General features: G+C 59.4%; 1 protein-coding gene across 8 annotated transcripts in view; it reads left to right on the top strand.

The window, feature by feature from the left end:
* BCOR (BCL6 corepressor) overlaps positions 1 to 24698 on the top strand; it is an 82230-nt gene that overhangs the window by 1797 nt on the left and 55735 nt on the right. For 3 of the 8 annotated variants that reach the window (XM_048289412.1, XM_048289391.1, XM_048289402.1), the window contains exon 1: positions 21791 to 22368. The exons of 1 other annotated variant lie outside the window; for it this stretch is intronic. The gene's annotated coding sequence lies outside the window, so the exon portion shown is untranslated. Of the gene's footprint in view, positions 1 to 21700; positions 21758 to 21789; positions 22369 to 24394; positions 24540 to 24698 lie in introns of those variants that run through there. 4 more of the 8 variants (XM_048289359.1, XM_048289338.1, XM_048289420.1 and 1 more) reach the window with 4 other exon arrangements.

The raw sequence follows: 24698 nt of genomic DNA, 5'->3' as shown, positions 1-24698 counted from the left end.
CTGCGTCCCCGCCACAGGCGGGCTCTGCCGGCGGAGGGCCCAGCAGGCACGCAGGGGGTTAACGACGACTCTGCCCTCTCCTTCAAAGGACTCACTCGAGATAGAGTAAATACGGTCGGGGTGGGGGGGATGTGTGTGTGTGCCGCTCGGGCCACATGATGCAAAAGTAAGACAAGCACACTCCGGAGAACAAAGGCTTCCTACCCCCTTCCTCCCCCTCCCCCCCCCCCCCCCCCCCAATCTGTCTTAATTCTACAAGTAAACTTGAGCAGCTATAAAACAAAGGCGAACGATGAAAGTTATAGCCAAGGGACAATCAAAATAAATACCTTTGATGCAGTCCAAGCACGCACTTGGTATTTTCTGGAGTTCCCTGCTACCCCCAGGAAGCCAGGGCATCGCAGGCTCTTCCCAGGACAGGGGTGACGTGCACGGCCGGGGTTTTGGCTTGGGCTGATATAGGCCACGTTCCTCAGCCCGGAAAGCACTGCCCGAGGCCAGCACCACCTCGTAGCCCTGGGCGAGGAAAGCAAGGCCGGACCGGGCCGTGCCGCCGGGGCTGAGGCCGGGGGCGGCAGCAGCGGGACGGGGCTTCTCCGGGTGTCCGCCGGGGCTAAGCTAGCCCGGAGGACTGCGGGACCGAGAGACGTCCCGGTAAGACGTGCCCGGGTCCCCGTGGAGGATGTGCAGCACGGCGGGGGGCTGGGAGCGGTGTCTGAGCTGTGCCCCTGCCCCCCGGGAGCCCGACGGGAGCCAGCCAGGGTGGTTTGCCCCCCGACCCGGTAATCGCCCCAGCCCCAGGTCATGCAAGTGACACCTTCCAGCCCGCGCCCCCCTGCTCCCGACTGCCTTACTCTTGCAGAGCCAACCAGCTGCCTTCATCCTTGTCACCAGCACCCTGGAGTAATTCCCATCCCCGGTGTCCCATAGAGCTCTGCCTTCTCCCTCTCCTCCCCTCCACCCCCTTGGCCTTTGGAGGAAGTTTTAACGCATCAGGGACGGCAGAGGAAGCGAAGGGGCACAGCAGCAAGCCAGCTGCCTGTGCAGCCCTGCAAACAGTGAGGCCTGACAAGCACAAGGTACTGCTGCTGAGCCCAAAAGTCAGAGAGAAGCAAAACTCTATAACCTGCCCTGTACCTCTGAGGGCCGCTTAAGAGGCAGGAGCAAGAGCACTGTGCCACTCCTGCTGCAGAGCCGGCTGCCTAGGAGATAAATGATTCACGTGCCCTTCTTGCACCAGAGCAATTGCTCTGGTCCTCCAGACGTGGCTGGTGTGGGCACAGTGGAAGGTGCAGGAAGTGGGGATGGACTCTGGGCAGACCATTGGGACGAGGTGTGGTGTGGCACATGCCTGGGCAGGCTGAGCCCTGGTCTGCCTGGGAGCAGGAGAGCAAAGATGATGCACATGGCATTCAGAAAGATCCCTCTGCGTGTGTGTGTGTGTGTGTGTGTGTGTGCGTGGGATGTCAGAGTAACTCTTGTCTGGGGAAAACTGAATATAAACTGTGGTTGGGTAGCAGTCCTGTAGGCACATGTGAATGAGGGCTTGGGAATACCCCCTCCCATGGCAAGGAAGCGCCTGAAAGAAGAGTGCAAGAATGAGACAACAGCAGATATGTGTGTGTCAATACAACTCTTTCAGGTTTGCTTGAGACAAGGTCCTTCTTCCGTATTTGGGGCAAGGTTTGTGGCAAACCAATACTACAACTCATTTCCCAGGGGCCTGATGGGGTTTGGGTGTTGTTGATTGGTCCCTGCCTTGTGAGGGGAGAGATATTGCACAGGGATATAATACCACCAGTGTTCCTAGCCCTGAGCCTTGTTGTTCACTGTCTGAAGGCAGGACTGAAACTTCTGAGCAACCTGAAGAGCAGTAGGCAAAAGTGGCCCCAGGGTCTCCACACCTCCCTGTAGGTTCTGCACGGAGCTGCACTCTAAGTAGGTACACCCAGCATTTCAGAAAGGATAGGAACATACAGGCTTGTGTCGTGATGATACATCAGTTTTCAAGCAGTATGCATTAACAAGAAGCTGGAAAACCAGACAGTAGCAATGAAAAAGGAAAACAATCCTTTCCAACTTGTTGGCTTGGCTTTTGCAGTCATCCCTACCTCAGGGAGGGCCGTGGTCACAGTGTTAAGCCTCGGTTATGCAGCTGAAATTCACCATGCTAAAAGTCACCTGGTCCCTTGAGCGCTCTTGTAAAGCACTCCAAGGTCCCATAGAAAATAGTTTGTGTGTACTTGAAACTATGTGGATTTGCTTCCAACAGAGCATTATGCCAGGTTCAGCCTGATCCTGTCTGGCTTTCACTGAATTAATGCCTGGATGGATCTAAGTCCCAGTGTCTCAGACCAAGGTGGTTCAGATAGCCTTCCCACTGCTCTCCCCTTGCTGCCCCAAAGGCATTTTAAAATCTCCTTGGAAGTGGTGTTACATGGTGATGGCTAAACCTCAGAAAAAACGCAGTGGAGAACATTACTAAAGCAGAATGGGCAAACCCCAGTGGCTTGGAGCAGTTGGCTGGGACACCAAAAGGTATGAAAGCATCTTCTGATTGGAACACAGGCGCACCCCAGGCCCCTCTTCTAACCCCAGCCCTTTGCTGCCTGTCTTAATTCTGCAAGAAGTAGCAGGCTGCAGGCACCAGTCCCTACCAGCCTGCAGGCCTTCCTGCAGCCAGGCTTACACCTTTGATGTTCTCCCAGTTACAGTTTGTCAAGTCCTGTCTCTCCTTTTCACTGCTTCCTAACATCTCACCACCCTCAGAACACTTCTGAGAAGGGAAAAAACGATTTCAAAAGTCCTGCCACTGAGAATTCTTAAAGACCACTACATGACCACCTAAATGATGCCTTCATATTCTTAGAAACTCTGTTTATGCTGCCTGTCTTGTTTCTTTGGGGTAGACTCTGCCTTGCATCGTCTAATGTACTGTTCCTGTCATCAGAATATAAAACAGTAAGGAGAAGTTTTGGAATAGGATAAGGCTCAGGACACACAGAGATAAATAGGGGGATTGACATATTCTAAATTTCAGCGCTATTTTATCTTTCCAGGTTCACAAATGTTGTGTCATGTGCCAGCAGCTTTAGAGTGCTGGGCACTCTGAAAACAGATTGCTACTGGCTGCCCCAAAAATGAAAGAAAAACTGGAAAGTCTACAGAGGCAGATGACCATGAGTGCTATGCTGGTGGCACAGGGAGGCAGGTGAGCTCCTGGATTTATGGGCTCCTTTGCTATATCTCACCAAGGCCACCACTCCCAAAGTCTGTGTCCTGTGCTTAGAAGGGAACAGTGTGTGTTTGTGTGTGTGTGTTCATGTGAATGTAATTGTGTTTCCACATAATGTGGATTATCTTTCTTTTGGCAGCAAATCTGTTCAGGGGTTTAGATAAAAAGATAAATCCTGCAGCTGTTCCCTCCCTGGGAAAGGGCATGTCTTCTGTCACTTTCTCTGCTCCTTTTTCTGAGCGGTCCCCAAACACACTTTTTCCTAGCTCAGCATCTGATATCACCTTGAGAGCCTGCTCACTGTCAGTGTGACACATTCTCACAAGGAGAGCAGGGGGAAAACACATGGAACAAGGCACAGAAGGTGAGGTGTTGCTTGGATGAATGAGAAGGGAAAGGAACTAGGGGGTAGGGTCTAGAAGTACCCCCCAAGAACATTGCCCTATATGGTGCTGATGTGAGGGTTACACTTCCACAGCTTCCCAGGAAACTCTCCTGGCAGGGAGATCAGGTGTGCCATAGGTGCAGGACATCTAATGGGCTCCCTTCTTTGGAAGCCTGGTAGAGCTGCTTGGCTTGGTGTGAAGGCAACCTTGTCAGGAGAGAGAGCTCCATTGATTTAAATGCAAAATTACCCTCCTGCAGTTCTAATTTCCCAGGCGAGGGCCGTGCACGCTCTGAAAACATGAAAGTTGTTGATGTATTGGTTCAATTAATTTTTAAAATAAGTTTGAATGCCATTTGTTTCAAATTTGATAGGAAAGTGCTGTAGATTTTTGCAAGCAAAGAGTGAGGTGAGCGTGGATGGGGTGTGCATTTTACACGGCCTTGAAGACAGGGCTTAAACGATGCATTCATTTAGTACCAGACCTCCTCACAGGGATGAGTGAAGCCCGTGGTGAAAGAAAAAGACCTGAACATCTGTATTTGCTAAGTGGCACTGGCAGCAGTCAGCCAGCCAGCCAGCTCACAGAGAAGGGCAGACGTGCAGGTGTGAGACCCAGCTGAGACTGTTGGGTCCCTGGTCCTTTTAAAAGGAAATAATAGCTTGTGGGGGAACCCTTTCTGGTGGCCTTGGCTCCCGTGACCCCCCTCTGATGTATGATATTTAAACAAGGAAATGTCAATATTGGTTTTCCACATAGAGCCTCGTTCTGCTCTCTATGAAAACCACTGACAAACCCCTTAGAGGGTTGGAGGGGAGCAGACCCCAAAAGAGTTGTTCAGACCCAAATGCTGTTGGTGGCATTAGCCTGGAAAGAAGCAAGTGCAGGTTGTCACGAGTGGCTGGGCGACGTGTGCTTGCAGGTAAATTAGACAGAAGAGAAGCAATCCCATCCCGCAGTATGCGGTGCCTCAAAGCTGCAGGTCTGGTGGTTTGAATGATTATTGCTTTTTAAAATTATAAATTGCATTTTCGTACAGCAAGTGCTGTACAAAAGATAATGTGCTGCTTACTAGAATTAAGTGCAACTCAAGGGTGTTTTGTTATAACAAAGGTGACTTCTCTGTACTCGCTTTTTCATGCTCAGGTCTAATGGAGAATTTGATTTGAACCCAATGGCTATCTAGCAGTTGTTTTGGAAAGGAGTAATGCCCATTGTATGAGAGGATATCCATAAACCAGGCCATCAGATGTGTCTTCTGATATATGTGTCCTCTGAGGTAGGAAAGTGTAAGTCATAGGAAGAGAGGGCAAGTGTGTCTGACTCATAGTAAAACGAGGGCACACGGAAAGTATAAACGAAGGGAGGGCTGCTACTAGTAGGACATGAAGGCTGTGCTGTGTATCATGGGAAAAATAATTTAAGATCATGGATAATTTATGCTTAAAGGGGCAGTTATGGTGCAACCGCATGGCGCAGAACGTGAGATGGGGCATAAGCGAAAAAGAAACGTAACTCTTGACCCTGTGCCGTCCCTGTCTTAGCGTTGGTTTATGCAGGCTGGGCCTTGTCAGGCGTTGCAGTAGCAGCTTCAAGGCCCTCTAATGTAATGTGAGCTCCATCACATTAAGTTCATCACATACTAAGTTCACCTTAGCACAAAAAGTGTAGTTACACAGGCTTTATGCTCTGTCACCACATCCCCAGAGGCAGTGGCAGAATAAGCAGCATGCAAGTCCCTTAAGCAGCTCTGTGCAAATGGAGAATCATTCCTATATGGGGACCAGCTTTCCCAGGCAGGCCATAGCTACTTTCCCACTGGGAGGTGACCACAGTGCAGGCCCACTATGTTCACCAGTCTCCAGCATGTGCCATGACCTCTGTTAGGGCACAGATCTCAGCAGGGACTGAGCAAGCTAGAAGATGCCGTGTGCCAGTCTGATTGTCTTTGGTAGGAAAAGCAGCTTTGGTCTGATGCAAGACCATGACCAACATGAATCTCTAACTGGGACCATGAAAAAAGACCTATAATTTGGGAGGAAAATAAGTAGATGAGTGTTGTTCAGGTGTGACTCCTGCTAGGAAGCACAGAGATCATGTATGAGCTGAGGCTCAGCCATTTCCTAGAATGAGTCTGACCTATGTGATTTTCTGCTTTTGAGGATATTTCTCTTTTTATGAAAAGAGATTGTTGGGTCAGATTGTTTCATCCTTGCTGTACAAAGCCCAGCACAATGCAGTCCCAGCTACTGTTGAGGCTTTTGAGAGCCTGTCTTACTCAAATAATCCAGGGCATTTTGGCTTCAACTCAGGCCACCTCTCATGCGGAACGGAGTCCAGGCTTGCAGCACACAGTGCAACGTCACTCACAGCCCTACCATGCTTAATGTCTGTCTTTTGGAGCAGAGGTTCACGGGAAGGTGGATGGGCAATGGGCTGAGGTGTGAAAGCAGACCCTTTCACGTGGTTGAAAAAGCCCTCATGGAATCTCTCTGTGAGCTCTCTGGGGAGGAGTGTCTCAAAACCAAGCCCCATCACTGGGGTACTGAAAGGATTGAACTACTCTGAGTCTTGGAGCAACTTAATGAGGGCTTTGGTACAGCAAGAGAGGAACAGGGAGAAGAGGGAATGGTGTAGTGAAGCTCTGTCTATGCTTCTCTGTTGTGGTATATCCAGGGATAGTGCCATCGTGAGAATATGCAGCAGTTGCTCCTTAAAGACAGAAGAAAAAAATATGAAGCCCTACTGAAGGGTAGGGCCGGTGGAGCACTGAAAAAGCCCCAGCTAGAAAAACTAAGCTAGTTCTGGATTTTGGTCAAGCGATGCTCAGCACTGTGATTTTGATGAAGAACACGAGTCTGCATGAAGAGAGGTGACTTTCTAAATGGAGTTTTAATAAAGTCAGTATTGCTAAGGCTATCTACAAAAGTTACTTGCATAGGGTTTTAAACAAGTGAACTTAATGATGCCATTAGTGCTTCCGACATGAATGAGGCTGTTGCTGCAACATTGTGTCCAGCTCTGTTGTGGTGTTTGCATGCTAAAAGTGCATTGGCAAATTAATATGGGATCAGAAAAGAGCTAGAAGAGTGATTCAAGGTCTGGGAATTACATCTTATTGCTAAAGACTAAAGAAATCCCATCTATTAATTTATCCAAGAGGAGGCTATGACTTGGTTTGATCATAGTCTTTAAGTGCCCTAAGTGTCTCTATGGGGAGATTTCTGATAGTCAAGATCTCTTTAATATGGCAGACAAAGGCATAATGAGATCCTATGTTGGAAAATGAGGCTCTATGAATTCCGAGGAGAAATAGGTGCTTTTAAAAAAAACAGTGAGGGGACATAACCACTGGAACAACTGAGGCAAGCAGTGGTTTTCCCTGTTACTTAAAAGTCTTCAGAGCAAGATTGGATGCCAGGTTAAAAGCTCAGGCAGAATTTATGGGTCTGATACAAGAATGTCTGGCTGAAATTCACTGGCCCATGATATGTGGCAGGTCAGACCAGCTGATCATAACAGTCCGTTCTTGGTTTAAAAAATCTATGAATTAGGTATTTCAAGTCCCCTGAGCCCTGATATTACTGGAGGTCTCAAAGGAATACATTATAAGCTGTCATCATTTAATTGTTACGCAAGCAGGGGCATTGCTTTTTTCTTTTTTTTATTAATAAACTTATTTTCCAAGAGCTTGTTAGACACCAGAGTTAAGCAGCTATTAACAAACATGACAGCATTTTAGAAACAGTTCAAATAATTCTCCTTCTCCCGTTCGCTCAGCTTTGTTTTGCAGCAGCACAATTTCATTCATGCCACATCTACCAGTGCTTCTCTAGATGAAATAGCAAATTCCAGCAAAATGAAAAACGCAACTTCCATACTTAGGGTGGGCTCCTTACACCGTGTCCTCTTCCATGTGCATCCCTTAGTCTCAGAGATACATTGCAGGCTTTCTCTCAGCACCGTGCATGAGCAGAGCAGGGAAGTCCATCCGTCTTCTGGTGCAGGCCCCTCAGATAGGTAGGAATCCATTGTCTGTCACGGGAGTGCTTGGCCTACAGAGCTCCTGGTTTGTCTGAGTAAATGGCAGAGAATGAGAAGATATTAAGGAGAGACCTGGTATTCCTGAAATTATGTAAGCTATTAACCTCTTTGAGGTTTCATAAAATGGCCTCCAGCAAATGGTCAGAATGTTTTTCTTACAGAGGAGTAGTTTTCAAGACAGCATAAACTTTCTTAATATCCCTTTAAAGGAAAAAGAAAAAAAAAAAGAGAGAGAAGAGAGAAAATAAGATAACAGAGAATCCCAGCCATGGCTCTTGGGAGTCTTGAAAATCATATCCACGGTTGCGTAGACATTCTAAACCTCTGATACATTCAGTGCCTCGTTAGCCTCAGTTATCAAAACTGAAACAAGAGGTGGTAAGGAGCGCAGCAGAAGATGGAGTTTAAAGTCGCTCGAGGACTGCGCTCCCGTCGATGGGAGTCCTCAGCCGCCTCCCTGCGCCCGCGCCCCTAACCCCGCGGCGTTTGATACGCAGGCGGTGAGTCAGAGGGACGAGGCTCCGCGGCTCGGCCGGGGCGGGGGCCGCCGCCGCTGCCTCCCGGGGCGCGGGCGGGGAGGTCGGCGGGGAGCCGAGCAGCGGGGGGAAAGGTGAACCCGGAGCCGAGCGGGGCACAAACCCATTAGTCGCACATAACTTGGGAAGACGCTTGGCCTCGCCATGACAACCGGCGGCCCGGGCTGCTCCCACGTCCCGCCGCCTCCCCCGGGAGCCCCTTTCCGTCTTCTTTCCCGGCGCTTGGGGAATGCGGGGCTGGAGAGACGAGCCCGGTGCGGGTAACAAAAGGGAATGAAAGGAGCTCTGTAGCTCACTTTACACGTCCGAGAGGCATTTTCATGCCCTGTAATGAGAAGGGATCACTCCGAGGAAGTTCAGATCAAAGGGGAGAGCATCCCGGGCATTTGCATAATTGCCGGATTTCGGAACACGGGCTGCAACCTGGGCACCTCACCGGGGGCTGCTCCTCGCTCGCCCAGGGGCTCCGGGGAGAGGGGAGGTTGCAGACCGTGCTCCCGCGGGGAGAGAAGAGAGGCCTGCCCCGGGCACGAGATACGGAGGTGGCCGGGCCCCGAGCAGGGTGGGTGCTGGGGCACGGCTGCGGTGCCCGACGGCAGGAAACCCTCGGGGGCTCCGAAGGGGTGCGAACGCCCCGGTGCGCGGCCAAGCGGTGCCCGGGTCCCCGGGGGCTGCTGCCATTGTGGAGGTGGTGCCGCTGGGGGTCGGCTCCCTGCTCCCACTCCGCGACATCTGCGGCGCCGAGCCAGCACGCTGCCTCCCCGGCGGCTGGCGGGTGGCTCCCGGCCCGGCGGCTCGCACTGCCACCAGCGAGCGGGGATAAAGGGATTAAACGGCACGCTCGTTCCGCCGGGCGGGGGGGGCACTTGGCCGGCTCCAGCCTCCCGCTCCCCCCGAACGCCTCCCCCGCCGCCTGCACCCCCGGCCCCGCGGCGCTGCCCCCGGCCGGCCCCGGCAGCGGGGAGGCACCGGGCGCGCCCGCGGTGGCTCATTGTTCCCGTAACCAACCGGGGCTGCTACCGGCGCCCGCGGTGCTCGGGGCGACGGGGTTCGCCGCTACTGCTACCGGGAAGGGGATGCCCGGGGACACCCTTTTCAGCCATTTTAAAAAGGCAAAGCTGGCGTCTCGCCGCGGGTGCCCCGTTCCCCCCTCCCCTCTTCGGAGCCTATTCTACGCCCGGACGATCCTGACGGAGATGCGCGGGTTCCCCCCGCCCTGAAGCCGGCACCACCCGCACACGCCCCGCACCTGCGGTCCCCGGGCGAAACTCCACCCTGCGGGGACACCGCGCTCTTCCTGAGCCCTGTCCTGGGGATGTGGCCAGTCCTGGCCCCTGCTCCCGCCCCCGTGCAGCCAGCTCCCGTTCCAGCCCCAAACCGGGATGCAGCCGGACGCTTCCCCAGCTCTGGCTTGGGCTGCTGCCAGCCCCAGGCCGGGGTGCAACCTCCCCACGGGAGTCGCGGCTTCTCCCTGCACGGCTGGGCCCGGGCGGGCTGGCCGGGCTCCAGGGAGGTGAGGTTAGCCTCGGAGCTGGCTGGCGGATGGCATGTTATTATGAAAAGAGAAAAGCGAGCGGGGAAGGCAAATAGGAGCATGGCACCGTATAGGCTCACCACGTGACCGAAATGTGTTTATCTCGCCCCGGAGAAGCCGGGCGGCCTGCGGAGGCCAACCCTGCCTTCATGGCACAGGCACAACTCCCGTGGCCGCGGACGGCTCTGGGCCCTGCGAGAGACCACTTCTGTTTGCTTTTGCTGTCGCTTCGGCTCTTATCATTTGCCTTGTCATTCATCATCAACCTCTCCCGGGCTCCCTCCCCCTTGCTCCCCCCCGCCGCCTCCCCCAGGGTCAGTCGGGAAAAGACTGAGAATCCATCTGAGGAGTGAGACGCGGGAAGAAGGCTTGGATGGTGATGTGGCTGGGTGGAGGGCGAAGGGGGTGTGTGTGTGTAAAAGCAGCTGCATGCAGAACAAAGGTGCTGGAGGGTGGCTTTTGGTGCTGGAGCAGAACCTCGTAAATGGGAGATTTCCGTTCACAAGACTCTGCTTGCACAGTTTCTGTCCTGCCCTTGAACTGACAAGTGAATATCTGCATTGCAACCAGAAAGTAAATCACACCGAGCCTGGCTCGGGGAGGGCGCGCACGACGCCTCAGTCTGTTGCTAAGTGCGAAAAAGTGGAAGATTTCAGCTTCCCAGCGCAGCCCCGCTTCTCCGATACACTATTTACTTTGGGAGCCCAGCGAAACGCGCTCAGTGTTTATTATGGAGAGTGCCGGGGCAAGCTCGCATTTGCGTGATTAGGAGCAAGCGGAGGAGCGGCCGTGGCGCGGAATATCAAAGCGAGACCGCCTTGGCAGGGCTCCCAGGCAGGGCTTTACTGGCACCCGCGGGATTCCGCGGGGCAGGGCGAGCGCGGCCCGGGCGGCGGCGGCTGCCGCTCCCCGCTCGCCGCCGCCGGGGCACGGGGGGAGCCGCCGGCCCTTCGGGGGAGGCCAAAAGCAAATATCGTTCCAGCCGTGGGCTCCGCGCTAACGAGGCGCAGCGGCCGGGCCGGGCCGGGCTCTGCCCGCCGCCTCGGCGCTTCCCAGCCCCAGCCGGGCGGTAATCTCATTAGTGCCGTCGCGTTTGGGGAGTAAAGCGCCCAGCGTCCTCGCCCGGCCTCGGGAGAGCAGACAAAGGTCTGCGAAGCAAGGCCCTGCGGCCGTGCCACGCCGGCCGGCCCTGTTAATGTTCAATCGGGAGCCGGAGAACCGTGCCTCTCCGTGTCGGGGGGGCGCCGACCCCCGCCCGCCGCTGCCGGGCAGCCCGCGACGAGGCCGGTCCAGCGTAGCACGCCTCGCCGCCTTGCCCCGCCGGGATATTTTCTCCCTGGAAGTTATGCTAAAATAACATTTGTGTGCACGTTAATGATTTATTTATGTGGCTAATAACGCTCACATTCTCGCTGATATTTGTCTAGGCGAAAGACCAGCTGCGAAATGCCCCGCAGCTGTAGCCAGAGCTAGAACAGAGTGCCTTGGAACCAGAAATCAATGCTCCTGAAATGAACAAGTGGACAACTTATTAGGCTCAGTCACTCCACACGCTGTCCCCTGATAACGAATAGATGAAGTAGATGCCGGAGAAGGGACATGCCTGGAAAGGCCACACATGCCTGCTCCTTCCCGGAGTGGCTGGGTACCACCGCGGGGCACAGCAGGCCACACGGACATCCCCGGGCAGGGCAGAGGGCCGTGACACGGCACTTGCGGGTTGCCCAGGGTTAGATGGCGATAAATACAGCAAACTCCCGGGAGAACGGCTCCGGGGGTCACTGATAAAGGTGTCCGGTTTCCCTGCTGCTCCAGAGAGCACAACCGACAGGTTCAGCGAGATCACGTAGTCGTGGCTTCTCTGCCTAGAAACAGTCACGCTAATTTTGCATTTTTACCATCCACGGGAAGGAAAAATACCTGTCGTCCCGCAATGCAAATCCTTACGCAAATAGATCTGCGGGCGCACAGGGAGCTGCTGGCAGCCTGACCTGCCAGCCGAGAGTCGCTGGCCTCGAGTTTAGAGGTGCTGGCCAGCAGCGGCACGCCCCGAGAGCACATAGGATCTTGAAGACTCCCTGTTAGCCCCTCGGAACTTGCTGCTGCCTCAGAAAAGTCCGAGAAAGAGCCTGCGGTTAATCTCCGAGGCCTTCATACATCTCTGGCGAGCAGCGCCCCAGCGCTAAGTGCAATTAACATAACAGACACTAAAATAGGAGAGCGGCGCTGAATTTAATTTGCAGGCTTAGGGGAAAAAAAAAAAAGAAAAAAAACCCTTAGCACTTAGGAGCGGTCTGCTGATGAACGCAAGAAGTGATGTGGAAGGCGGCGGAGTAGCCCTCCTGCCTCGGAGCGGGGCCGCGGCCAGTTCCGTGGACCCTCTCCGGGAGCCGGGACCACCTTGGTGCGCGCAGGTTTCTAGACAGGTAAACTCCTCCGACGGAGATGCCTCCCGCTGCATCGCTTCAGCGCGGCTCGCCCCCACGGCGAGCGCTCCTGTGGCGACCAGGGCAACCGCAGCGCGACCAGGTCGCCGGCGCGGGCAGGCACCTCCCTGAGCCTCCCAGCTGCCCGCCCCGACACGCACACACCTAGATCCGGCTCACTTTCCTGCCCCCGCTGCCCCTGGGGAGAGGGAGGACATGGATGGGGGGCAGAAGCGACGGGGTAGCCCCCTCCCCGCTTTTCCCTCCCCCCCTCCCCCCCGCCTCCTGCAAACTGCCGCTGAAGTTCACAAAAGAGCGAGACATAAAGAGATCGAGGTTTCCGAGAAAAGGGAGAGGCGAAAATAGCGAGGTAAAGAAAAAAGAAAAAAAATTGGTCGCAACAGAGGGACCCACCGACCGGCTGGGAAGCTGGTGGTATCCGGCCGGGGGAGAGGGGGGGAAGGAAGGAGCAAAGAGGGCTTTAAAAAACTGGAAGGCAAAAGCTGTTGGGGAGGAAGTGTAAACCGAGAGGGAGGCTGGGGGAGGGGAGAGAGCGCCATCTTTTCATGTCACAGTCACAGAGACAGCGCTGGGCTCGGCCACAGTGTCTCGGTTTCTTTTTAACAGCGGAAAACGTGCGATTAGCAGGCAGACGGGCGGAGACTACCAGCCCTGCGCGCACACACTAGCCCGCAGCTCTGTCTCCGCGCCGTGTAATCCCAGCGCTCAGCCCTTCTGCACCCCCTCATTAAAAACCCGGAGATTTCCTCCTCCTCCTCCGCTCTCCGAGGAAAACAACGCCTGCCACCGCCTGAACCCTGGCAGCGCCGCCCGCCCGGCACCGTCCGCCCGGAGGCCGCCCAGGGGCCCCGCGCTCTCCGGCGCCCTGTACGGCGAGCTGCGCGGTCCCCGTCACTCGGCCCCTGCTTCCTCTCGGGAGGCTGATTCTGGCCGGCCCCCCCTCCCTTCAGTCTCAAAGGGCCGCCCCCGAGGGGACGCACAGCGGGGGGAGGGTGTGGAAAGCTAGCTACAACCCCCCGTACCCCCCGTACCCCCCGTCTCCCGTCCCCAGGGGCTGCTGCTCCCCCGCTGCCAGGGCGGCTGCTCGTTTCCCCTCCGCGCCCTCCCTTTATCCATCCCGAGGGTGAGGGTGGGGTGCGCCGAGCTGGAGCTCCCCACACTGGGGCCGGCGGCGGGGAGCAGCGCCGAGATCGCCCGGGAGCCGGCGATCCCGCGGTGGAGCCGGGCACCGCCGCCCACGGCCCCATGAACAGCGCTTTATTCCGCAGCGCTCAAACCCCTCATTGTGTTTGGCAGAATCACCTGCCTCCTCCGGAGCCGAGCGATTAATTTAATGCGATACAGAGTGCGCTCCCTCCCGGCCCCTCCTCAGCGGGGAGATCTCCGCCGGGCGCTCCGCGCCGCGGAGGAGGGGCACGGCACAGCACGGCGGGGCACGGCACGGCAAAGCGGGCTGGCATCCTCCGAGCGCCGGCTCTCCCGGCGGCGCCCGGGGAAACGTTCCCCGCCCGGTAGCGATGGAGCGGCAGCTCCGATCGGAGTCGCACACAAGCATCCGCCGCGCAGACCTGCTCGGTGCCCGGGGGGGCTGCGAGGCGGGCGGGGGCCGAGCCATGCCTGGCCAGGGGATTTGATGGGTCGTTGGCTGCGCCTGGGGAAAGGCGGGCGGGGGGGGGGGGGGGGGCGCGGTTGGCTGAGCCTAGCGATAGGGGATTTGAGAGGGAAGGGGAGGGGGGGGCTGAGCTCGGTGGAGGGGGTGCTGACTGCTGGGGACGACGGCTGTTATTATTGTTATTACTGTTATTGTTATTTTTAGGGGGCGGCGGTGGTGGGAGCGAGGGGGGTGGGGCGGTCCGCGCTCGGCGGGGGGCGACGTGGTAGGGGGGCCGCCGGCTGCGCCCGCGGAGGGGGCATGAGGTGAGGGCGGTGGGAGAAGCGTCTCCTCTGTTTCTAATAAAGGAAACGACTTTTATTGAACGATAAATGCAGGGGAACGAAAGTCGTGTGGGTGCGCCTGGTGGGGGCGATTGATTTGGCAGGGGAGGGGTGGCGGCTGCCCGTGCCAGCGCGGGCTGTTTGGGGCGGGAGGGGCCGGCTGGCCTCGGCTGCTCCTGCCCGGGAGGGATCACGGGGAGGGGGCGTTGGCCGCCCCGGTGGAAGGGGATGAGGGCTGCCCCTGTTCGTGGGGGGGCTGAAGCGGGGGAGTGCGGGATGCTCGCGGTGGGGGGTCCGGCGGGAGGGGGGACGTAGGCCATGGGGTGGTGCGGCCTGCCCCTCTCGGGCAGGGGGGGCTGAGGGGGAGGTGTCGGCTGCGCCTTGCCAGTTGGGATTTGATAGGGGCGGTAGGAGACACGTCTCCTGTTTCTAATAAAGGAATCGGCTTTTATTGAAGGATAAATGCAGAGAACCAAAGTCGTGTGGGCTGCAGCCGCCGAGCTTCGTTAGCTGCCGATGTGACTGTGAAGATAAAACGCTCCACAATAACTCGAGCGCGAACAGCGCCGAGGATGGGGACGTGCATTCCCCGATGGCCTTGGCCCCCGGCCCCCTCAGCCCCGGCCCCCTCGGCCCCGGCCCAGCGGCGGAAGGTGCCCGGGGAGCCTCAGACCGTGTTAACGGCTCGGCCTTGGGACTTCGCCAAGTTTCTCTGACTTAGGGGAACTCTGGGGATGAGTAATCGCGCCAGGCTAGGGTTTGGGAGGGAGTTTTTTTTTTCGCTCTCTCGCTCGCTCTCTTCTTTTTTCCCCTTGTCATCAGCTGCTGACCCACTCACTTCGAGAGCACGGCACCGACGGGTTTCTGAGAAGGGCGGCAGGAGGAGACGGGGGTGCGGCGAGCCAGGGAAGCCCCCCCACCGTCTTGGCTCCCCGCCGAGCCACCCCGGCTCCGCTCCGGCCCTGAGCACGTTGGGGCAGCGCAGGGTCGCTGCTATCACGTTTCCTGTGCGGTGCCCTCGATGTGTCTTTGCCGGCGGACAAGGGGACGTACACACCCCCACGCCACACACACTCCGCTGCCTCGCGTGGAGGCCCGTGTGGAGGTTTCCCAGGGCAGCGAGGACACGGCGCTGCCGCGCCTTGCCCTCGGGAAGGTGTCAGGAAGCCTTTTCTACTCGATATCTCGTTTTATCGCAGGTGCCGACGGCTCAAGGACGGGAGGGGGAAACTCCGGGCCCAGGGGAGGCCCCGGGGGACTGGGAAGCAGCGCAGAACCCCGGCCGTGGCCGTGGCAAGCGCGCCGTGCCGGGCCGGAACAGCGCCCGCATCCTGCCCGCGGGCCTCGGGGCGGGCGCGGCGGGGCCTTGCCCGGTGCCGCAGAGGGCAGGGCCACCGCCGTGTGCACCGGGCGCCCTGCCCGCACACGGCCTCCGCCTCTGCCTGCCGGGCAGCGGAGAGCGGGGGCGGCTGAGAGGCTCAGAATCAGAACCGACTCGACGCCGAGCACCGCCGCCCACAGCGGATCCTGCAGCTTGGCTGGGGACAGGCCGGGCTGGGGGAGTGTCGCCGTCGGGGGTGCTGCAGCGAAACGAACTGGGAAAGGCAGCCTGGCTCTCGCTTTGCCTCACCCGCCGCGGCTTGTGGGGCCGGCGCGGGGCTTTTCCTACCGCGGGTCTCTGCCCTCTCTACGGCCAGCGAGGGGCCGGGTCCCCCGCCTGCGACGGGGACGGCGAGCGGGCACGGCCGGGGAGCGGCGGGGAGCCGCTAATCTCGGCGCCTGACAGGTTTCGGTCCTCTGATTACCTGCGTGATTTGGCTTCCGAGAGGCGCTCTATGAAGCGGCTGCTGCCCTTGTTTGGGTGCCGTGATGGCGGGGGGGGAGGGGGGGGGGGGCGCGGGGGAACGACGATGTAGAGAGATGAAGTGAGGACGGGGTTTTAAATGGCACTTCTGAACGGAAAATACTTTTATTTTCCCTTGGATTTTTGAAGCTGCTTTCGAAATGAACATTTTCTGCGATAAGAGGTGACCGATCAGAATCGCTGGGGGGAGGTTGTAAGCAGACGTTTTGCCCCAGCTTACTGTTATCTTATCTTTCACACTTGCAGGGCGAAAAAGTGGCTTATCTTTATACCCACCCCCCTCTCGCCTTAATTGCTAAAAACACTGTGAAGTGTCAAGTACAGGACTAAAGAATCTCTCCGCGTGTCTGCCATACGAGTGAAGGGGCTGGGGGGGGGTCGGTCCGATTTGAAAAATTAGGGGCTTTTCTCTGGAAAGGTACACACGTGTACGCACCGAGAGCCCCTCCCTGCCCTCGCTCTGCTGCTGCTTTGATGTTGCAGGCTCTCATTTCATATGTATGCACCCCGACGAGCCACCCGCCGCTGCCGGGCTTCCAGCCGGGGCGCAAATCCCGCTCGGCACGCCGGCGAGCCCGGGGGCCGCGCCGCGGGGCGCGGGCACGGAGGGCGGCGGAGGCCTTCGCTGTCACCTCTGGGGCGGACTGAATAACCCCAGTGTTTATGAACCCGGGCTCGGAATTGGTATTCAGCGCCGAGCCACCGTCTCCTCGCTTTCTCTCCCCACCCCCTTCGAAACAAAACACAACACAAAAACAAAACCAGAAGGAGGACGGAGGTGATTCATCGACTGTATCCAATTATTAACATACAAGCTGTAGTCTGCACAAACACACCTTCAAACCATGGCGGTTCCCCCGGCCGCCGTATTATGTTTAAACTCGGGAGCACGGTGGCTTCTGTTCCTCCGTCAAGCCACCGCTCGCTGCTGCTCCTCCCCAGGCCGCCGAGGGACGGGGACGGGCCGCAGTCCGCGCCCCCCGGGGCTCAGGGACCCCACCGGGAAAAGGGGTTGTAGCCTCCAGCTCCCGCGCATCGCCTTCAAAGGCGAAGGCTCAACCTCGCCCCCGTCGCTTTCCGCCGGGCCGGGGTTTTGTCTGGCTCCCGCTCCTGTTCGCCCCCTGAGCCCTCCACGCCGCCCTCCCGCCGAGCCCCACCGCTGCCCCCCGCTGGGCTGGGGGGAGGCGAGGAGAGCGACAACCTCGCCGGCGCTATTTTTACTCCTCTCCAGACTTGTGCGGCGCACGCCCCCTCCCCTGCAGGGCCTTGCCTAGCGGCTGCATCTCTCCGCTCGCAGGAGCCGCCGGGGCTGCCCGCCTTTCACCTCCGCCTGCCCCGCCGGCCCCACCGCCGGCACGGCCCGGCCCCTGCACCCGGGGCAGCGCCCGCAGCAGCCCGAGGGGACAGGGCGGGGGCGGGGGACGGGGACACACACACACACACACACACGGGCGCGCCGCAAGCAGACAAAATGGCCGTGGTATGCAAGTGGGAGAGGTGGAGGGGGCAGCTCGCAGCCAGCCTGCCCTCCTCTTACAGCTGGGCTGCCGCCCTCCTTCCCCAGACCGGGCCCGGGCCGTGCATCGAGCCCCGGTGGGTCGGCGCTGCGCCCTCCGCTCCGAGCTCTGTCCGGGCCCGGCGAGCGCTTCTCCCGGGCGCGGCAGGCAGGCCGAGCTCCTCGGCTGGGGGCAGGCCGACAGTGCGAGTGTTTGTCTGCCTGTCCCTCGCGGGCTGTCCGGTCCGGGCGACGAGCGGGGGCCGGAGGGCCGCGGGCATCTCTGCTGTTCCGTGGAGCGGGGAAGGGGTGCGGAGCGAAGCAAACGCAACCAGAGCGATTTGTCATTTGCCTTTGTAAGAAAGATAGCGGCGCTTAGTCCGTGAACCGAGCGCGTTTCGGGCTCTTCTGGGGAGAGGGAGAGAAAATTATGGATCTCCTGTCAACGGAGTAGCCCTGAACTACGAAATAAAATTGTAGTACTTCTGCTATGCAAAACCGCTTTGATTGCACGGGGAGTTTGCATGGCGGTGTAACAATATGCTGATGCCGTGTCAGGTCTGAAAGCGCTGCAGACCCTGTATAACGCCAATTGAGGCTTGTCTTGTTTTGTTATTCAGATTTCTACACTTCCATTAAAAATAGCCTTACAATAACCAATGATAAAGGTCTGATTTAAGACACACTCAAGCAGGGCAATTCAGAGCTTAGGACAGTGATCTGTTATTTATAGGCTTTCCCTAGCACTCATCACCAGGCTGTCTGAGCACCTCGCTCGCATTAATTCATTTTACCTTCGCAGCACCCATCTCCCCTCTGTCTCATTTCCCGTGCCCGAAGGACCTGCGTGCTCTGGTTGCCGTTTGGTGATCAGGGGAGCAGGCCGTGGATGGCGGCCAGGGCCCGGCCTCGCCACTCCTGCGGTTTAACCCCCAACTTTCTGAGGTGCGTGGGTCGGGGGCGCGGGGAAGCTTCCAATTAGAGGCGGCGCTGGAGGTAAATGAGAGCCGGCATAAAGCCATCCCACTTGGAAGCCTCCTGCGAGAAGCCTATTCTGCCATTAACAATGGATTTGTCTTTACGAGGAGGTTAAGTACTTAGCATTATCGGAGCAGCCGTTTTTGCGAGCGCATCCTCTCCCGGCTCCTCGGCGGCCGCAACAGCAGCGACAGCGCGGAGCCCTCCCCTCCCCTCCCGGGGAGAGAGCAGTGTGCAGCGGCCTGACCCGGGGGTCAGCTCCCTCCGGGGCGTGTGGGAGGGGGGGAGGCCGCCCGGTAATCCGCAAGGCAAGAGCATGCTTTGAATTTTCCGGGGTTAGCTCGGCGGTGCCCGCCGGACCCGCGCTGGGGAAGGCGGCGGGGCGCGCAGCCGGCCGGGGCAGGCCGCGGGAGGAGCGAACTGAAGCCCCAATGTCTTCGCCGGGAGTCGCCAGCCTCCCGCTGCAAAGCTCGGGGACCCAGGGAACAAAAAAGGCACAGAGGCGAACAAGCGCGAGTCTGTTCCTCCCCGCCACGAAGGAAGCTGCGTTCACAAAGAAAGTTTACGGTTAAAAATAAAAGCGGAGCAAGTTTACCCCGAGATAACTTTTAAGTCATTAGTGAAAAACAAAAAAACAACCACCCCTGCCCCAAGCACTCAGCCCCATGCTCTAGGCACACACTTGTGATCCGGACTTCGCAGCCCAGGGGAAGGGAATCGGGCGACTTTTGTGATGCAAGTGCGGGCCGCTGGCACCGCAGATCCAGACCTGTGGGAAGAGACAAAGCCCAGATCAATGAAGCCGGGAACCCGCGGCTGCGGCCACCTCGCCAGGAAGCTCGCTAGTTCTGCTTTCATATCGAAAGAAGCAATTTTAATGAGGTTTTCCTAGGAAAGGGGGAAAAAAAAAAATCCAACAGAGGCCTCCCCTCCAGCTGTGTGCCTGTAACTCACGTGTGTTCAGTCTAATAACTTTTAATGTCTAGCCCTAAAACATCTTTATAAAAAATAGCTTTACAGCGTAATAGGCCAGGTGTCCTTCTGCTTGTTATTGGAGATTAAAAAAACGTGTGGGAGCCTTTTCAGATGCGTGGCCCGCCGCGCCAGGATCAAACCCGGCCGCTACCCAGGGCCGTGCTCCCCGTCGGCCAGCACAGTGGGACCGCAGCCCGTTCCCCGTGCTCGGCGGCTCCCGGGGCTCCCCTGCGAGGAAGCTGAAGTGGTGCGGCTGCCGTTTCGGGTTTCAGATGGTGGATATTTCACTTCTGCTTTGAGACAGGCGAGTTTTTTAAGAGACGTAGTGAAACTCCAAAGCCTGTGATGGCAGTTTCATGAAATGCCAACCCTCTGGCCGTGACCCGGGTGCATGTGTGTATGTATGGGATGTGTGTGTGCTTTTCTCTGGACTCTGTGTCCTTTTCCCGAGCATTGGGCGACCCCCACTTTTTTTTCCCCCAGACGTAGTGTAGCTTTTCGATTACAGGCTTCTAGATTTGGGGCGGGGGAGGGGGGGAGCTTTAGTAGGGACAACTTTGGGGAACTCTTATTTTCCCATCTTCAGAGATAAGCAGCGGCGGCGCAGAGCAGGCAGGCAGCCCCGGGCGTCGTGCTCTGGCGTTGAATTCCCATCGCCCTGCTTGCTGCTCCGGCGCCCTCAGTGAGGGAAGATTTTGCAGCTCGTAGCGTCTCCACAGCCTTTTCGCGCAGGGTCCTGAACGAGTCGATTAAAAATCCCCCCCGGGGCAAACTGTCCGCGTTAATCGCCTGGCGTTTGGCTGGCAGTCGCTCCCACACGGAGCGGCGGCGAGAAGGGCTCGATGCGGCGCCAGCGGCGCTGAGGTGGCAGAACTCCCGCTTCCCCGGGAAGGCGCCGGGAGGTGCGGGGGAGCAGTGGGCCGTGAGCCCGCCTGCCCCTGAGGCCGGGGCCGCCCCGGGAGCTTCCACGCCGCGGGCTCTGCAGGACCAAACCTGGGAGTATCAGCGGGGATGGGCGTTATGAACGTAAAATTTACGAGTCGAGCTCGCCGAGCTAAAAGTTGCCTTGCCAAAGTAAATAGATGCAGCCGATAACTACCAACCCGGAGATTAAAGGGCTCCACGATCCGGGCAGAAATCTTAAAGCAGCCGTGGAAATGCCAGCGAGGGAAACGGCGCTTCAGTCGTTCACCCCACCCCGGGTTGCCACACTGCTCACACCGGGTAAAAAGCGCGTTAAGGGCTGCCAAAGCCGGATCAGGCGAAAACGCGCTTTAATAAGGTCCCCCTCGGCCCCCCCGCCCCCCGCAATGCAGACGTTGACAAACGAGTGGCTTTTTTTCCCATCCCGATTCAGAGCTCGGAGAAGCGGACCGGGAGGAAGCGCGGAAATCAGCGCGGCCGAGCCGCGGACCACGCGAAGTTGGGGGCGGCGGGTGGGACCAGAGAGGGGCCCCGGGGTCGAGGGGAGACACACCCCCCTCTCCGAGTGTAGGAGGCTGCGGCCGAAAGGGTCCGCGCGTAGTGTGACCCCTGCGGAGGGTTACGACGGCTGCGAGCCCTCGGCAGGTCCTGAGGGAGCGGGGATGCCTTTGCGCGACGGGGGGAACCCGGAGCCGGCGGGTGTGACTGGGGGCGCGGGCTGCATCGCCGGGGGGGTATCCCGGGCGCCGCGGGGAGCACGGGGGGAGCGGGGCGGGGGAGCCGGGGACGCCCGGCGGAGGGGCCGGGGGCGAGCGGGGTGGCGGGGGGTGGCAGCGCGGCGCGACCCGCCGCGGAGGCTCGCAGCGATGTCTGGCAGCGCCGCCGCCGCCGGGGTTTTGACAGCTTGGCGGAGCGGAGTGAACGGAGCTTTATGGTAATTGCGGTTCTCCACTGGCCTTCTGGGTAGCGAGAGAGGGGAGTATCGGCGGGGCGGGGGGGGCGGCTTTCCCCTCCTGCCGGCCGGGGAGCGCGGAGTCCCCCCCCGGGGCGCCGCAGCTTGGCATCGACCTGTGCCAGCCGGGCGAGGGGCTGGCGGCGCGGCGAGGGGGGGCAAATCAATTAGTCAGGGCAAGGGGGGGAGCGGGCGAGCGGCCGGGCGAGCCCTGCCTGAGCAGGGAAACGCAGCCAGGGGAGGGGGAAACTTGCTGAGGGAAAAAGCGGTGGCGGCGCTGCTGCCGCTGCTGCTGCTGGCGGCGGCTCCCTCGGTGCAGCGCCTGCCCGGGGGGAGGGGAAGGGAGGGGAGGCGACGGCTGGAGGAGGAGGAGGAGGAGGAGGGAGAGAGGGAGGGGGGATGCGAGGGGAGCGCAGCGTGCAGCAGACGGAGCCCGGTCTCCCAGCGGCAAGGTGAGGAAGAGCGGCTTTCCCGGCGGACTAAAGAGGGGAGGGGGGGGGGAGAGGAAGAAAAAGAGAGAGAGAGAGAGGAGGAGAAGAGGAGGAGGAGGAGAATTAAATCCCCAGCCACACACACACAAAGCCGCGGCGGCCAGGGCACGGGAGACGGCGGCGCGGGCGAGATGTGGGGAGCGCCGCGCTCGCCAGCGCAGGAACTTCGCCCGGAGCAAGCCAGCAACATGGCGCTGCCAAACCAGAGCCGGCAGCCGGAATGAGCATCGCGGGCTGCCGCTCCCACTCCCGCTGCTGATCCCAGCCGAGCCGAGGAGCAAAGCCCTTCCCGCGGGCACCTGCCCCGTCGGCGCAGAGGGTGGCCACGCTCCTGCCCCCCGCGCCCCGCAGCTCCCTGGTCTTTCCGCGCCCCTTCCCCGACCCGCCCGCGCTGGGGCAAGCCGCGACACACGCACCCACGGAGAGGGGGAGAGGGATCGTGAAACTTTTCTCGCCTCTTCCTCCCAACCCCGACGGGGCTGCCCTTCCAGAGAGAGCAGCAGGGCCAGGCGACGGTGTGGGGACCCGCGTCTCGGACCGCGCACGCCACAGCCCCGCGGCGCGGCAGGAAGGTCAGTGTTCCGCTCCGCGAACAGCTCCCGTGCGGAAGCGCCGCCGCCGCCGCCGAGTCCCGCGGTGACGGGGCGGTCGCGGGGCTCCCCTCGGCCGGCCGCGGGGAAGGCAGAGCGGCGGCGCGGCAGAAAGTTACGGCGCGGGGCAGCGGGGCTCGGGCGGGAGTGGCGGGCGGGCGGCGGCGGGGGCAGGAGGGTCTAGCGGAGCGCCTCCGGGGCTGCGGTGTCGGAGGGGAAGTTTGGAGGCAGTTGCTTGTGAAGATGCCTGTTTGGGGCAGTGGAGGCGGGGGGAAGCACCCGGTCGCGTTGTCGGCTCCGGTGCGCCCGTGTGGGGAGTGGTGGCGGTGTTCTCGTCGTCTCGCACTTTGTGATTGGGAAGGCTCCGGAGCAGCGGCATTACGGGGGTTCCCGTGGGACGGGGCGAGCAAGGAGCGGCGCTGCCGGCTCGCGGAGCGGGGAGAGCTCCCGGGCCGGGCTCCGCGCTCCCCGCCGACAGCAGCGCGCAGTCCGGCGGCGGCAGGCAGGTGAGCGGCGGGGAAATCCCGTTGCCGGCTGCCTTCTTCCCGCCGGGAGAGCCCGCTGCTGGCTGCCTTGTCCCCGCCAGGAGAACCTGAGGCGCTGCTCCCCCCTGTCCCTCCGCCCCGGCGGGGCGGGCGCCGCGGCGCACGTGGGACAGGGCGGCCCGGGGCTTTCCCGTGCGCGGAGCTGTGCTGGCGTGAGGTCCGGCGTGACACGGAAGTTTTGTCAGCCCAAAAATGTAGTTTGGAGTTGGATGAGCGAGCCGGAGGGAGGCTCGGGGCTTGCCATCAAAGGGCCGGCCGGAGGGGGACGGCCAGGCGGGGAGGCAGCGGAGGCTGCTTTGTGAAGCCAGGGCCAAGTGGGGCGGCTCTGCGCAGCATATGAGGCATGCATTTGATGTTCGCGGAGCGAGTCCGGGGGCGAGGGCTGCGGAGCGTTCACGTTCCTCTTTCTTTCTCGATGTGTGTATGTTGGGTTTTTTTTTTTTTTTTCCCCCTCCTTCCTCCCTCCCTCCCTCCCTCTCTCTCGTTTCCGCGATGTCTGTCGGATCCTGGGTTTGGTGATCGCAGAGGGGGCGAGGGGAAGGCGAAGAGCACCTCCCCCATCTACCCCGACAAGAAAAAAAAAAAGCCCCGACCATAGTGAGCAGTGTAAAACTGACAAAGTGTGGGGACTGACTTTAATGGTATCGCCTCGGAGCTCCTCGCAGCATTAATTCACTAATGAATCTTTTCCAGAAACTCCGTTCATTGCTTTCATCTGCTCTTTAGAGCCCGCAGCTTTTGTATTCGTGTTTGCATTAAAAAAGCGGGGGGGGTGGGGGGGGGGGCGGGGGGAGCCCAACCCGCACCACGTAGCCAAGCCCGGATTTTCCAAAGGTTTCTATTAACTTTTTTTTTCCCCGCCCCCTCCCCGTGGCCCTACCGCGGGGGGCGGCCGGGAAGAGCAATGCCCCGCCAGAGCCGCTTGGGAACAAAGCTGGGGGCGAGAGCAGGCGGGCGGTGCGGGGTCTGGGTCCCCCGGGCAGCGCCCGCACCCCCCGCCAGTGGCTCCGCCGCTCCCGGGTCACCGCCGCCCGCGCTCCTCCCGCGGCTCCGTGCGCGCCGCTGCCCGCCGAGCCCGGCGTTCCGCTTCCTCCGGCCGCCGCTCTCGCCGACTTTCGTCCCCGAGATGCTGGGGCTTGTCTGTCTGTCTGGAGCGCGGTGCTGTCGCCCTTGCGACACACCGATTCATTTCCTTTCGGTTCTGCTGTTGGAGCCGCTGGGTGTTTTTTTTTCCCCCCTTTCTTTTTTTTTTTTTTTTCTTCCCGAGAGGTAGCCAGCGCAGCGCTCACCCTAATTGCTTTTAGAAGGATTAGGAGCAAATTCCTCCCCCAGCTCCCCCCCACCCGCCCGCCGCCTCTTCTCTCCCCGCCCCCCCCGCCGGGTTGCCTTCGCGCGCCGGGGTTGCAGTTTATCCCTGGTGCAGTTCTTTGAATTGCTGTCACAAATAGGTGACTCAGAGTTAATTAGGAAGTATGCACCGGATCAATGGGCTGCACAGCTCATTAGTTATTCCCCAGCCTTTTGCAGCGTTGGACCTCCGGCTCCTCGCCCCGTATACCTCTTTAATACGCAACCTGGAGGGCTGGCACGGACCAGGGAGCACTTCAGGTGAGGGGGGCTGGGTGCGAAGGGGCGTGATGAATACGGACATTGAAGCTTCCAGCTTGGGAGGTTGTATATGGACGAGTGACCGGGACTCCTATTGCTCCCCCAGTCCCTCCCGCCCCCGCTATCAAACCTGCCGTCACGCACGGGCGTGGTGGGCCC

The sequence above is a fragment of the Corvus hawaiiensis genome, chromosome 2 (assembly GCF_020740725.1).
Source record: "Corvus hawaiiensis isolate bCorHaw1 chromosome 2, bCorHaw1.pri.cur, whole genome shotgun sequence".
In the NCBI taxonomy this organism is placed as follows: Eukaryota; Metazoa; Chordata; class Aves; order Passeriformes; family Corvidae; genus Corvus; species Corvus hawaiiensis.
This window is presented reverse-complemented; position numbering and strand designations above follow the sequence as displayed.